Source organism: Lygodium microphyllum, chromosome 23 (genome assembly GCF_053477565.2).
Source record: "Lygodium microphyllum isolate KBCC chromosome 23, Lygodium_microphyllum_v1.1.10, whole genome shotgun sequence".
NCBI lineage: Eukaryota > Viridiplantae > Streptophyta > Polypodiopsida > Schizaeales > Lygodiaceae > Lygodium > Lygodium microphyllum.
Genome location: NC_141157.1, coordinates 53,401,294 through 53,414,005, shown reverse-complemented (window position 1 = coordinate 53,414,005; position 12,712 = coordinate 53,401,294).

Genomic DNA, 12,712 nt, shown 5'->3' with positions numbered 1-12,712 from the left:
TCATTACTCTGCAAGTCCTGCAAGTCAGCAGATATCAAAACTGACTTATTCCAAAAACTCCCATGAGGACTGTTCCTGCGCAGAAGCACAGAACTGCAAAGTTGTTCCTTGGAAGACTCTGTTCGCATACGCAAACTTGTTGAACCAGTTTCAGCACACGCAAAAGGTCATACGCAGATTTTACGAAGACTACAAACCTCGCAACCGCAAAAGTCGAAGACCGTGAAAGCCAAACAAAAATCTATAAGCCTTGTATACCCAACTTTGAGCTACTCTCATCCCGCTAATTGGATTTTGAGAGTGTGAGGTCTTTTGGATTTTTACAAGATGACAGAACAAAACATGGATGATTTAATGGCTGAAGGCGATCTTCCTAAACCTATGATGGAACAAAAGTTGGAGCTTGATGAAGAACGAAGAGCCCGACAAGCTTTGCAAGTTCAATTGGCCAATTTGCAACGATCTACTACCGACAAAGATGGTCATAAACCGAAGATCTTATCCGACGAACCATCGATGCGACACTCGAAGCTCAATCCATCCGCAAAGAAACAAAGATAAGTAAAAGAAATTTCAAATTCCATACTTTCAATGGAACTCGAGATGGAAAGACTGTCCTTGCATTCATCAATCAGTTTGATGATTACTTTCATGAAGAGACATATGCTGAAAAAGACAAAATTAAATGTGTCACTAATAACTTAGTCAATCGAGCATCTCTTTGGTGGATCATGGTTCGTAAGAGTATAGATTGTCCCACTACCTGGGAGAGTTTCAAAAAGAAGTTTATGTAGAATTTCCTTCCTTCACAATTCCATGAAAAAGCCATAAAACAATGGAATCTTCTACAGCAAAGAGATCATGAGCCTATTTCCCAGTACACCGAACGTTTTTGGAATGCCTTACTGCAACTCAGAATGCTTGAAGACGTACCTAAAGCGACTCACAAGCGCAAATTTAGGTCTGGATTACTTGGGCATTACTACGCTGAAGTCAATATGTTCAAGTCTGCAACCCTTGAAGATGCAATTTCTTTGGCTCATGATACTGAAGACAAGATTCGAGGAAGAGACAAGCGTCCACAACAATTTCAAGCAAATGGTAATTATGGTTCTAAGCAATTCAATTCAAATTTTAGAAGATTCAATCAAAGTCGTTTTCCTTCATCATCTTTCAGTAAGTCTTGGGCAAAACCACCTGCTTTGCCATCAAATACCAATCAAAACCCTAAGCCATCCTCACAGTCAAATCCTAATATTCCTAGACTTCCTGCCATTGCAAACAATGTATCCAAAGCCAAACATATAGTGTATTACAAATGCCATCAACCTGGACATCTAGCAGCTAATTGCCAATCGAAGAAGCTACCTATCCATATCAATTATCTTGGAGCAATGGAAGATGAAGAACGTGAGGAAATGCCTGACTTTACGGAAGATAAGGACGACATTGCTACTCCTTCAGATATTTCACCAAGTATGCCAACTCCACATTCTTTGTTGACAATGAAATATTTAGTGCATGTAAAAGAAAAGATTATTTTGCATGATGATGGTAGTACACATGATTTTATTTATGCAAAGTTAGTGCAAGAATTGAAATTACAAACTATTCCTACGCATTATCGCATTAAAGCAACATTCTTAAACACAAGATATAATGGAACACAAGAGGTGCATAACTTCGAAATTCAAATTGGTGAATACACTGAAAGAAGGAATTTCCTAGTTGTACCTTTATAGTCCAGTGATATTATCCTAGGTATGCCTTGGCATCATCAGCATAATCCTGACATAGATTATTCCACGCATTCAATTAAAATTCGTTTTCAAGGAAAACACATTACATTGCATGGTATGCACGCATCTAATAATTTTCCACTGCTTACTCATACTCAAGCTAAACGTGCATTACGTAAAAGTAGTAAATCTTATCTAATTTGGGTGAATGAACTTCAAGCTAAAGAAAAACATATGCACCCTAGGCATAAAGAATTCGTTGCACAATATAAAGATTGTTTTGCTGAAGATTTACCACCTTGAGTACCTCCTTTGCGTCCTGAAGACCACAAAATAGATTTAATTCCTGGTACACAACCACCATGTAAAGCACCATATAGGCATAACCAGATTGAATAGAAAGAAATTTAAAATCAAGTTGAGGAATTATTAAACAGAGGATTAATTAGACCTAGTAGTTCTCCATTTGGTGCACCTATTTTATTGGTAGAGAATAAGAATAATACTTATCGCATGTGCATTGATTATCATGCCCTAAATAAAATTACTGTAAAGAATAGATATCCAATTCCTAGGGTAGATGATCTTATGGATAAACTACAAGGTTCTGCCATATTCAGTAAAATAGATCTTAAATATGGTTATCATCAAGTGAGATTAGATAAATCTAATATATTCAAAACTGCATTTAGAACACAATTTGGACATTATAAATTTCTAGTGATGCCTTTTGGATTGGCTAATGCACCTGTTATATTTAGCCGAATGATGAATCGCATATTCTTGAAATATCAACATTGTGTTATAGTATTCTTTGATGATATCTTGGTATTCAGTAAAAATGAGAAAGAGCATTATGAACATCTGTCTTTGGTTTTCAAGTTGTTGAAAGATAATCAATTGTATGCTAACCCAGAAAAGAGTGAGTTCTTTCAAACAGAAATTGAATATCTAGGTCATATTGTGTCATCAGAAGGTATTAAGGTTGACCCTAAGAAGATAGAAGCAATATTGAATTGGCCCATACCTAAAAATGTGCATGAGCTACGTTCTTTTCTTGGTCTTGCTAGTTTTTATAAGAAGTTTATGCGAAATTTTTCATTAATTTCTTTGCCTTTGACCAAACTTTTAAAGAAAGGTATTGCTTATCATTGGTCTGATAATCAACAAAAATCTTTTGATTTATTGAAACATGCATTAACCCATGCTCTTGTCTTACAACTACCTAATTTCAATAGATCATTCTTTTTAGTAGTTACTGATGCTAGCGGATCTGGAATAGGAGCTGTACTTATACAAGATAATCATCCCATAGCCTATTCTAACTGTAAACTGAAACCATCCAAACTTAAATATTCCACATACGATAAAGAATTGTTAGCTATAGTACAAGCCTTAAGACAATGGAAACATTACTTAATGGGTTCTGAGTTTATGATTAAGACTGACCAACAAAGCATTACACATCTCCTTAGTCAACCCCAAATATCTGATAGACATATCAAATGGGCAGCTTTCATTCAGAGTTTCCATCCCCTTATCCAATATCAACTAGGAAAAGAAAATGTAGTAGATGATGCTTTAAGTAGAAGACCGACCATTCATAATATCTCTATCATATCATTTGATTCTCTTAACCTTATGAAAGATACTTATCATCAGGACATTACTTTTCAAGCTCATTGGGATAAATTTGCTGGAAATAACTGGATTCCTATTGATTCACTGTCTTACAATGATGGATTCATGTTTTATGAAAAGAGATTATGTGTTAGAGTTCCATTTAGATCTTTTGTTTTGAATGAGATTCATTGTCCTCCATATCAAGGTCATAGAGGTATTATATCTACTTTACGTACATTGATTGAAGATTTTTATTGGCCGCATATAGACACTGATGTATCTAACTTTGTTTTTGAATGTTTAGTTTGTCAAAGAGTCAAGAGACATCATGGAAAACAGTATGGTTTACTAATGCCTTTATCTATTCCATCAAGACCATGGGAACAGATTTCTATGGATTTTATTACTAGTTTACCTAACACTAAAGCTAACCATGATATGATTTGGACTGTTGTAGACAGGTTTAGTAAACAAGCATATTTCATTCCATGCAAGAAAACTTCAACAGCATCTCAGGCAGCACAATTATTTTTGAAAACTGTTTTTACTAATCATGGATTACCAAAAGTTATTATTTCTAATCGTGATTCTAGATTTTGTAATAATTTTTGGATTACTTTGTTTGCTAACTTAGGAACAAAGATTGATTTTTCATCTCCATTTCATCCTAAAACTAATGGTCAAACAGAAGCCACTAACAGTACTATCTTAGATCTTTTATGTGCTTACACTATTTCTAAACCATAGACATGGGATACACATCTACATTTACTTTAGTTTGCATATAACAATACTCCACACACATCAACAAAGAAAGCACCATTTGAAGTAATTTATGGTTATAGATTGTCTACACCTGTTGCATCTTTATCAAATAGAATTCAGAGTACCGATAATATTGCTAACATGAACGCTACTATTTTTTATGAGGTTAAAGATATGATTGCCAAAGCCCAGCAATCATATACAAAGCAAGCCAATAAGAAAAGACAGGCCATGAATTTCAAAGTTGATGACTATGTTTGGTTAAGAATAGAGAAACGTAGATTACAAAGTGTAGATAAACACCCAGTTGTGAAATTAGCACCTAGATTCTATGGACCATTTAAGATCATTCACAAAATCAATGACAATGCATTTAAGTTAGAACTACCACCACATTGGAAAATTCACAACACCTTTCATATTAGTTTATTACAACCCTTTAGAGGCCAATTACCTACATACCTTGTTTATGAAAACCCACCTTTTTTAGATGAAGAGACTGAAATCCTTGAGGCTGAAGCTATCATAGATACTGACTTTATGACCACTAGAACTGGCCATAGATATTCTAGATATTTGGTCAAGTTTAAGAACCATCCTATTGAAGAGGCCCAATGGATGCACGCTAGAGACTTAAATGCTTTCCCCACTCTGTTAGCTCCACATTGAGCTAATAGCAATTGAGGACAATTGCTATCCCACTCCGGGGGTATGATGCCAGGAGGAAAATTTCACGGTGGATTCCATGCCACGGTGGATTCCGTGAGGTTTTACGGTGGATTCCGTAAACTTTGTTTATCGGGGCTCATACACAAAGTGGATTCTTTGTACAATAAGTTGATGGGGACGCCTATCCTTTTCGGGCGTTTCGTTAATTTAGTGTGTACATAGGTGATTCCATAGTGAGTGATTCCACAAAATACATATTAAATTAATAAACGTGTATGAGTTTAGAGTGTGCACTCGTGATAAATTAAGGTTAGGATTGATTTCTAACCAATTGATTTATTTATGTAGCTAAAGACTGCTAGGTATTCACTTTTGTTGGTTTAACTGTATTATTTTACTAACGATTGTGAATGCTTCAGTTGATGTGTAGAGATAGCAGCAGTGGCAGAGGAAAGCATTGGAGGATAGCATGTATTCGAGTTATCACTTATATTTTGATGGGTGCATACCTTATGCATGGCGCCTATATTTTGTCGCGCCTATTTATCAAGGTGTTGGATATTTATTTATTATTTTTGTATGCGCATGGGCGTACGATTATGATATTTGTGTTTGGACATTGTATTGGGTATGCTTGACTCTTTGGGTGCCCGCCCATTAGCTTTATTTCTAGTTGGCACTAAAGCAAACTCAAAAGCCAAAAGCATGTTATTTTGTAATTTGGGCTATTATTTGAGCTTGAAGATGATTAATACAAAAAAATATATGCTTTGTGGAGCGCTCACACAAGGCATGGGGGGAGATTGCACCCAATTGGTCTCTTGTTCATGTCGTGCATGCTTTCTACCTCGAGTTTTGTGCAAAAAGTAGAGTTCTTTTGTTCTTGGGGACCTTCCGGCACTCACTACGCGAGCATACAACATTTGATTTGTGCACCACAAATGTAGCCACGTGTCATCGTACTTGCACCTTACATGAGCAAAGATTTTGTCTTTCAAGTCATGCAAGGTAGCTTCAATGACCTCAAAATCCCAATCTACATGAAAAGTAGACTTATATTATATAACGAGTTTGATATTAAAAAGCCTCATCTAATGCACAACCTATTTTTCAATAGAAAAAAGAACTATATATATAAACTCAAACAAAGAAAAAAGATAATACCTTTATGTTTCTCCATGTAAGAATGTAACTTCTCTATTGACATCTCTATTTATTTCTTATCATCTAGTTCTTGATCAACTACAGTATGTTGTATATCCACTTATGTAGGCCCTCAAAACATAAGATAATTTTTTTCATGATGTTTATTTTGCATGATGTGTGACCTCATGAAGTTAGAAAGACAAGTATATGCGGCATGCTTCCCTTCCATTGAGCCCTTCGCATACAACGAGTTATGTTCATTACACCAAACACGAAATTGAGATTCTCCATTGATATCTTCGTTGTAGAATTCAAACCTATCATCCTTTGAGATTGTTGATTGTTTTAACTTTAGCCTTATTCTATTGCATTCATGTTTTCAAGTCTCGAGAGTGCTTAGACTTAACAATTTTCTTTTCAGCTTTGAAGTGAGGTTGCTTAAAGCTTCATTTTGATCCTCTACAACTTGTTCTAAACATTGTCGATTATTTGGAGAATGTGGTTCATTCGTCACACTAGCACACCTCTTGATGCAAACTTGAAGATTATCACTGAGAGTCCACCACTCCTCTTGTCACTTTTTAATAATATAATTGTCCTCAATGAAGTTAAAAGACCCATCTATGAGCTCATCACCTTCAATTTGTTCACGAATTTGAGCAAAGGTAGGTTCAAATCCATCTTTTCTTAGTCTCACAAGACCAAGATTTTCTTGAGTATCATCAAAGATTACTTGAATCTTGTAAAAACCTGCGATGAAATCCAAATGAAAATTCACTTATTCAATTGTAAAACTTGCATTCAATATTAAAAGATTGTTACCAGAGCATATCTTAATTGAACGAGAAATTTTCAAAATAAGGTATTTTTAAAATACCATTTTTATACATTTTTTACATACAAAAGAGTAATATAAACGGGTTATTTATAGATTGAATAGAAAAGGGTTATGTTTTATTCAAGAAAAATTTAGAGATAAGGGTATTTATAAATAGGCCTTGAACGCATGTGATGTGGAGGATATACATATAGTAACTTCCCTGAGGATGAAAGCTATTTGCATGCCAATAGAATAATAGCTAGGGGGGAGGAGTTAGCCACCATGATCCTGCTAATAGAAAAAAGACCAAGCACCAGTATCAAGATTGTAGAGATTGAGCAAGAAAAGGGCAGGGGCTTGTGACATGCGATCCCACCAATTCTCATGGCCCTAACCACAACCATAACAACCACCCAAGGCACCACAAGCACAATGAACCAAAGTAATCTTATGGCTTTCTTCCAATATCTGGTGTGGGTAGAGTAGAAGAAATAGCTCGAGACTCAAGTGGAGGAGCTCCAATAGCAGGAATGAAGAGATCAATAAAGCTATAGATGCTGAATCATGGCAGGATCCTAAAAAGCAAAAAGTAGAGGTATCAACAATGTCAATACCTATAGCAGTGCCACCATTGATGGGGTATGAAAAGTATGTCAAGGATCTCCATGCGCAGCTCAAAAAATCAAATGAAGAAAAGAAGATAGCGATAGTTGAGCTCGAGGCGGAAGACTTGATAGCATTTGAGTTAGAGAAGATGCACTAAGTGGAAGGGTATCAAAAGGAGATCTATGAGCTGAAGGAAGAACTCAAGGCCAAGAAAGAAAAAAACAATTGGCACAAAAGGTTCGAGGAAGAAAGATAAGAGCTCATAGGGCTACAAAGAGAGTATACGCTCGTTATCATGAACATGAGGAATCAAGAGAGCACTTGGAAAGGATAGATGAGGCAATGGCTAGGATTGCATCAAAAGACACCTCAAAAGCTCACAAAAATGAAAATCATTGTAAAAAAATGGAGGAAATGGAGAATAGGCTACTGTCAGTGCTCGAAGAGTAAGAAAGGTTTAAAGGTGAGATGAAACACTTGGAAGAGGAGAAAGGAAAGGCTACCCAAATGTGGAAAGAGCAAGGGCAAAAAATGCTAGCCTTAGCCAAAAGACAAAATGAGAGTCCAGAAGAAATGAAGCAAAGAACTCAAGAGTGGGTAGCTAAGAGTAAGGAAAGAGTGAAAGACCCGGCAAGCCACCTACTAGCCCATATGGAGAGAAAGAGAGTGCTATTAGAGAGTAGGGTAGAGGCCGTGGAGACAAAAATGGTGGGCCAGCAACACACTTTCCTCAACACCATTCGAGATGTCACACAACTAGGAAGAGGAAGAGGTAGTAGAAATCTTGAAGAAGAAGTTAGAGATTGTTTGCAAAGCCATAAGGCCTGGCTGCGCCCAAATGTAAGAAACATTAACTAGTCTAAGCCAACAAGAGCAAAGAGAGTACTTGCTAAGGGCAGGGTTGACGGCTCAAGAAATAGAATTGGTGGGGTATAAGGAGGAACAAAGACCACTAGAGCATGCAAAAGAAGAAGAGTAACAAGTGCCACCAATTGAAGGAGAGCCGAAGTTTGAGATGGGAAAACAAGAAGAAGTTCCACAACTCAGACCTCTGGGATTAGAAGCATAATAGGAAGTTCCATAAAAAGATCCAACTCTTGAAAGGAAAGAGAAAGTTAGAAGGAAGAGAGAGAAGATGTTGAGGAGGCATGAAGAAGGCTAAGGGCACAACCTCTAGCAGTTCTAGAAGTTCATATCCTGCAAAAAGAGGAGTGATTTCCTATCAATTGGAAAACGGAACTTTTAGTGTGGGAATAGTGGGAAAATAAATGAAAACCCTTTAAGTTCACCTTCTGATTCCCACATGCAATGAGCCAAGTGCTATCCCCTAGAGTGATGGAAGAGGTAATAAACATGGGAAGAAGACTTGGGGATTGATGAAACGAAGAAAGAGAAAATAACCTAACACTGTGGAGAACACAATTACCAGGACTATTGGGAAGAGAAGGTCATGGAAGTGCCCAAGATTGTGAAGGCCCTATGAAGCACAACCCAAGTGGAGGAGAAGAATTTGGGATGCAAACATGGATGTTTGGATGTCTTTTTGCAGCACCCTACCTTATGAAAGAAATGAACCAACCTACATGCCATATCCAAGAAGGGTAGGAGTGGATTTCAATTCCAATATCCATGGCCACTATGAACTTCCCAAAATATATAATGTAAATACCACTAAACCAGAAGAAGCCTTCACATTCTCTATAGATGACCTTAGGCCCTCCATCTCCCACTTCCTTAGTGAGTTCTCTTCTTGCCTTGACTCAACCTTCATTACAACATGCAATTACCTTAGGTTACTTAGGGCGTTGCTCACACAAGCTCTTGCCTCTCAGGAATATCACCTACTGCCCCTCCTTTTTGACTTGAACGTTGGCATAGACAATTGTGCAATGGCTAGACTCATGATGCAAGCCATACTTCTTCCATCTTTTTGCATGGCTCTATTGGAAGATATGAACTTTAACATGTAGATAAGCATAGGTGAAGGGACATTGTAAATAGAAGGGAATATGAAAAGAGGACCTATGCAAGATGGCCAGTCATGTTAAAAAGGGGATAGGTGCTAAAAGGGATTAGGCCATGTATAAAAGCCAAAAAGTGAATAGAGAAGCTCATTTTTTGTGTGAGGAAAAAGTGACTCTCTTCTTCTTCTTCTCTTCTTCTCTTCTTCATGCTCATGATTGTGCTAGAGAGAGTGAGCGAGGGAGTGTGAGAGGGTGAGTGAGGGAGTGTGAGAGGGTGAGGGAGTGAGTGTGTGAGAGTGAGGGATGGTGGTGGAAAAGGTCTTCATCTTCTCCTCTCTTCTTCCTCTTCCTTCCCTCTTCTCATCTCTTATCTTGTGTAGCTATGGAGCATAGAGCTTAAAGGTGGGAGATAAAGGTTGCTTGAGCTCGCATCTCAGATCATGGAGCTACCAGAAGATTCGAGAGAGAAGGATACTTGACGGGACATGGAGGTAAGCTCAGTACACTCGTAGGATAAAGGGTGCACACGGCTATGTGAGAGGTAGCCATTAGCATTCAACTTGAAACACTTAAGCAATATGCAATCTATGGATCTTGGTGGTCAAGCAAGAGCTCCCACACCTTCCTAGAGAAAAATGCTTCTACTCAATAAAAAATGCTTATTTTCTATGAAAATATATTTAAAAGGTCCATAAATGATTTTCTTTTTGAAAAAAACTAGTTGTGAGTCAACCAAAGTGCTTATGGCCTACTGTAAATCGTTTTGGCATTTAAAAAAGTGCTTTAATGCCTTTAGAAAGTGTTTTTACCACAAAGAGAATACTTCTAGTACACACAAATGGTTGGAGTAAAGAAACTCACTTGCAATACTTTTATGGGTTCCTTATCCAAGGAGCCTTTATTTGCATTCACATTGCAATACTCTATCGCCTTCTCACAAGCTTCAATGCGGCCCTACAAGCAACCTACTTGCCTAGTGAAGGGCATTCTAGGAGGTCCTTTAGCTGTGTCTTCAACACCTCATATTCTACGCCCCCTCCTCAACTGTGTCTACACTCCGTTCTTGTTTGCAATAGAGCTCACCTTTTAGCGCATATCTATTTTGTGCTCTTTCCCCCCTGCCCCCCAGACCAATGAACCTCAATAGCTCTAGCAAGGCTCCCTCCAAAGGCAAGAGGAGTGAGTCCTTATTAGGCAAATCTTTGTTGGGCTATAAAAGTTCACTATGTTACCTACCTTGAATACTAATTCTAGTTTCTTCATCAACCATTTTTCCTAGGTGCTCATAGTATGATGTTGATATTTCATTTACAAGTCTCATATGGAGAGAGGTGCGACAATAGAACTTCAAGTATCCATGCTTGCCTTGGTTTTTCCACACAACAGAGGAGTTGCATAAGGTCTATGGGCCAAGCTTGTCTACTGTGCTCCCCCAAAAACTGTCAATCATTCCACATCAAAATTGGTTGCCAATTTTCAAGAAGGAGGTCAATCATCATCATCGAGGAAGAGCTCAGAAGTAAACTTTGTTGCTAGCACATAGAGGGTGACGAGGACTTTCAAAAGTGAGCTCTATTGTAGGCATGACTTGCACGCAAAGAGATGTCGACGAAACACACAGAGTCATGAGGGAGGGGGCAAGAAGTGCTCAAACATAGGATGGCATATCAAACACAAGGCAAAGGGAAGAGATGAAACACATGCGAGAGGTCATTTTAGTTAGAGCTGTGGGATACTAAAGTTACCTTAACAAGCAATCTTTTGAAGTGTCCATCTTTGCATGCCATGAGTAACTCATAATTCCATATTTTATCTAATTAAATCCTTTTATTGAATCCTTTAGGCAAGGAAAAACACCTTTTGGGACCACTTTTCAAGACCACCAAAATAGTGTGATTTTAGTACCACACCTAATAATGCTTCCACCCAATAGAGAAGGTTATAAGGTCTAAAATTCATTATTGCATATGTGTAAACATAGAAGCACATGTATACATATAGTCACACATGTATGTATCTATGTATATATGCTACATACATAAACATATATGATAGAGAGAAAAAAATGAAGAGATAGAGAGAGGAGAAGAGAAAATGGATATACACTTATTACACACATGCAATCATGCACTCATGTAGATACACAAATCCACACATAAATATATACATGTACATATGCATGCCATAGATACACACATGTGTATACATATATCCAAACACGTATACATAAGATACACATATATGAGTTGAAGAAATATGAGAGACAAGAGGAAGAAAAATAAAAGAGAGAAAATAGTAATGATGAGAGAGAGAAAGAGGACACATTTACAACACACACACACACACACACACACATAAATATATACACATATATAGTAGTAAAAATAAGAAGAGATAAAAAGAAAAAAATGTGTGTGTATGTGTATCTGAAGGAAGAAGCCCAAGTGAGAGCACTAGAAAGCGGAAAGACCGAAGGTGTGAGCTATGGAAAATGGAGCAAGAGGTATAGACTTAATATGTGGGAAATCCAAACATCACAATGTTTGATTGGCCTTCCCTTTATTCATTAGTCACTAAAAGAATAAAGAATGAAGTGAGAGTGATGGATACCTTTCACTTGCAATATATAGGTGTGAGAGTACCGTTAGTGTAGTGAATATGTGGGCGGCATAGACATGGGCACCTTTAGCCCCAACAACCTCCCACTTAAACATGAATGCGCCTCTAATGAGGAGAGAACAAGAAAAAAGTGATAAAGAAAAAATGTACAGACTTTTACCGAGCAAATATACAAGATTCTAGCTAGTCTGACCTCTCTGATAAATTAGTAAAGCACCTCAATGTACTTTCCTTTACATGGAAGCTCGAGGGGTGCATCTATAAAAAATCATCTATAGTAAAGCACCTCAACGTACTTTCCTTTATATGGAAGCTCAAGGGTGCATCTAGAAAAAATCATCTATATAACATGCATTCAAAAGGTATTAAGAAATACCCTTTCTTTACATTCTATAAGGCCATAAAATGATCATTTTTACTTTATTAAGCTTACATGTTTTTTAAAATTGTAATTAAAAATTTCTTTTGTAAATATAATCTTGTAAAATTTACTAAATAAAATATCATTTCCTTTGAACCGATGTGGTATCTTATATATTCTATAAGGTGGACTCCTCGGGCATGGAAGACCAGATTCTTAGCCAACAGAATAGCACTCATAGAATCTGAATGTAGTGTAGAGACCACATTAGTAATACCAAGATCTGGCCTAACTAGAGAGCCTCCTTGTAGGCCTTAATTATTAAAATATATTAGCCAACTCAATAGCACTCATAGGGTCCAAGTGCAATGTGGAGACCACATATGACTATGCAACATAC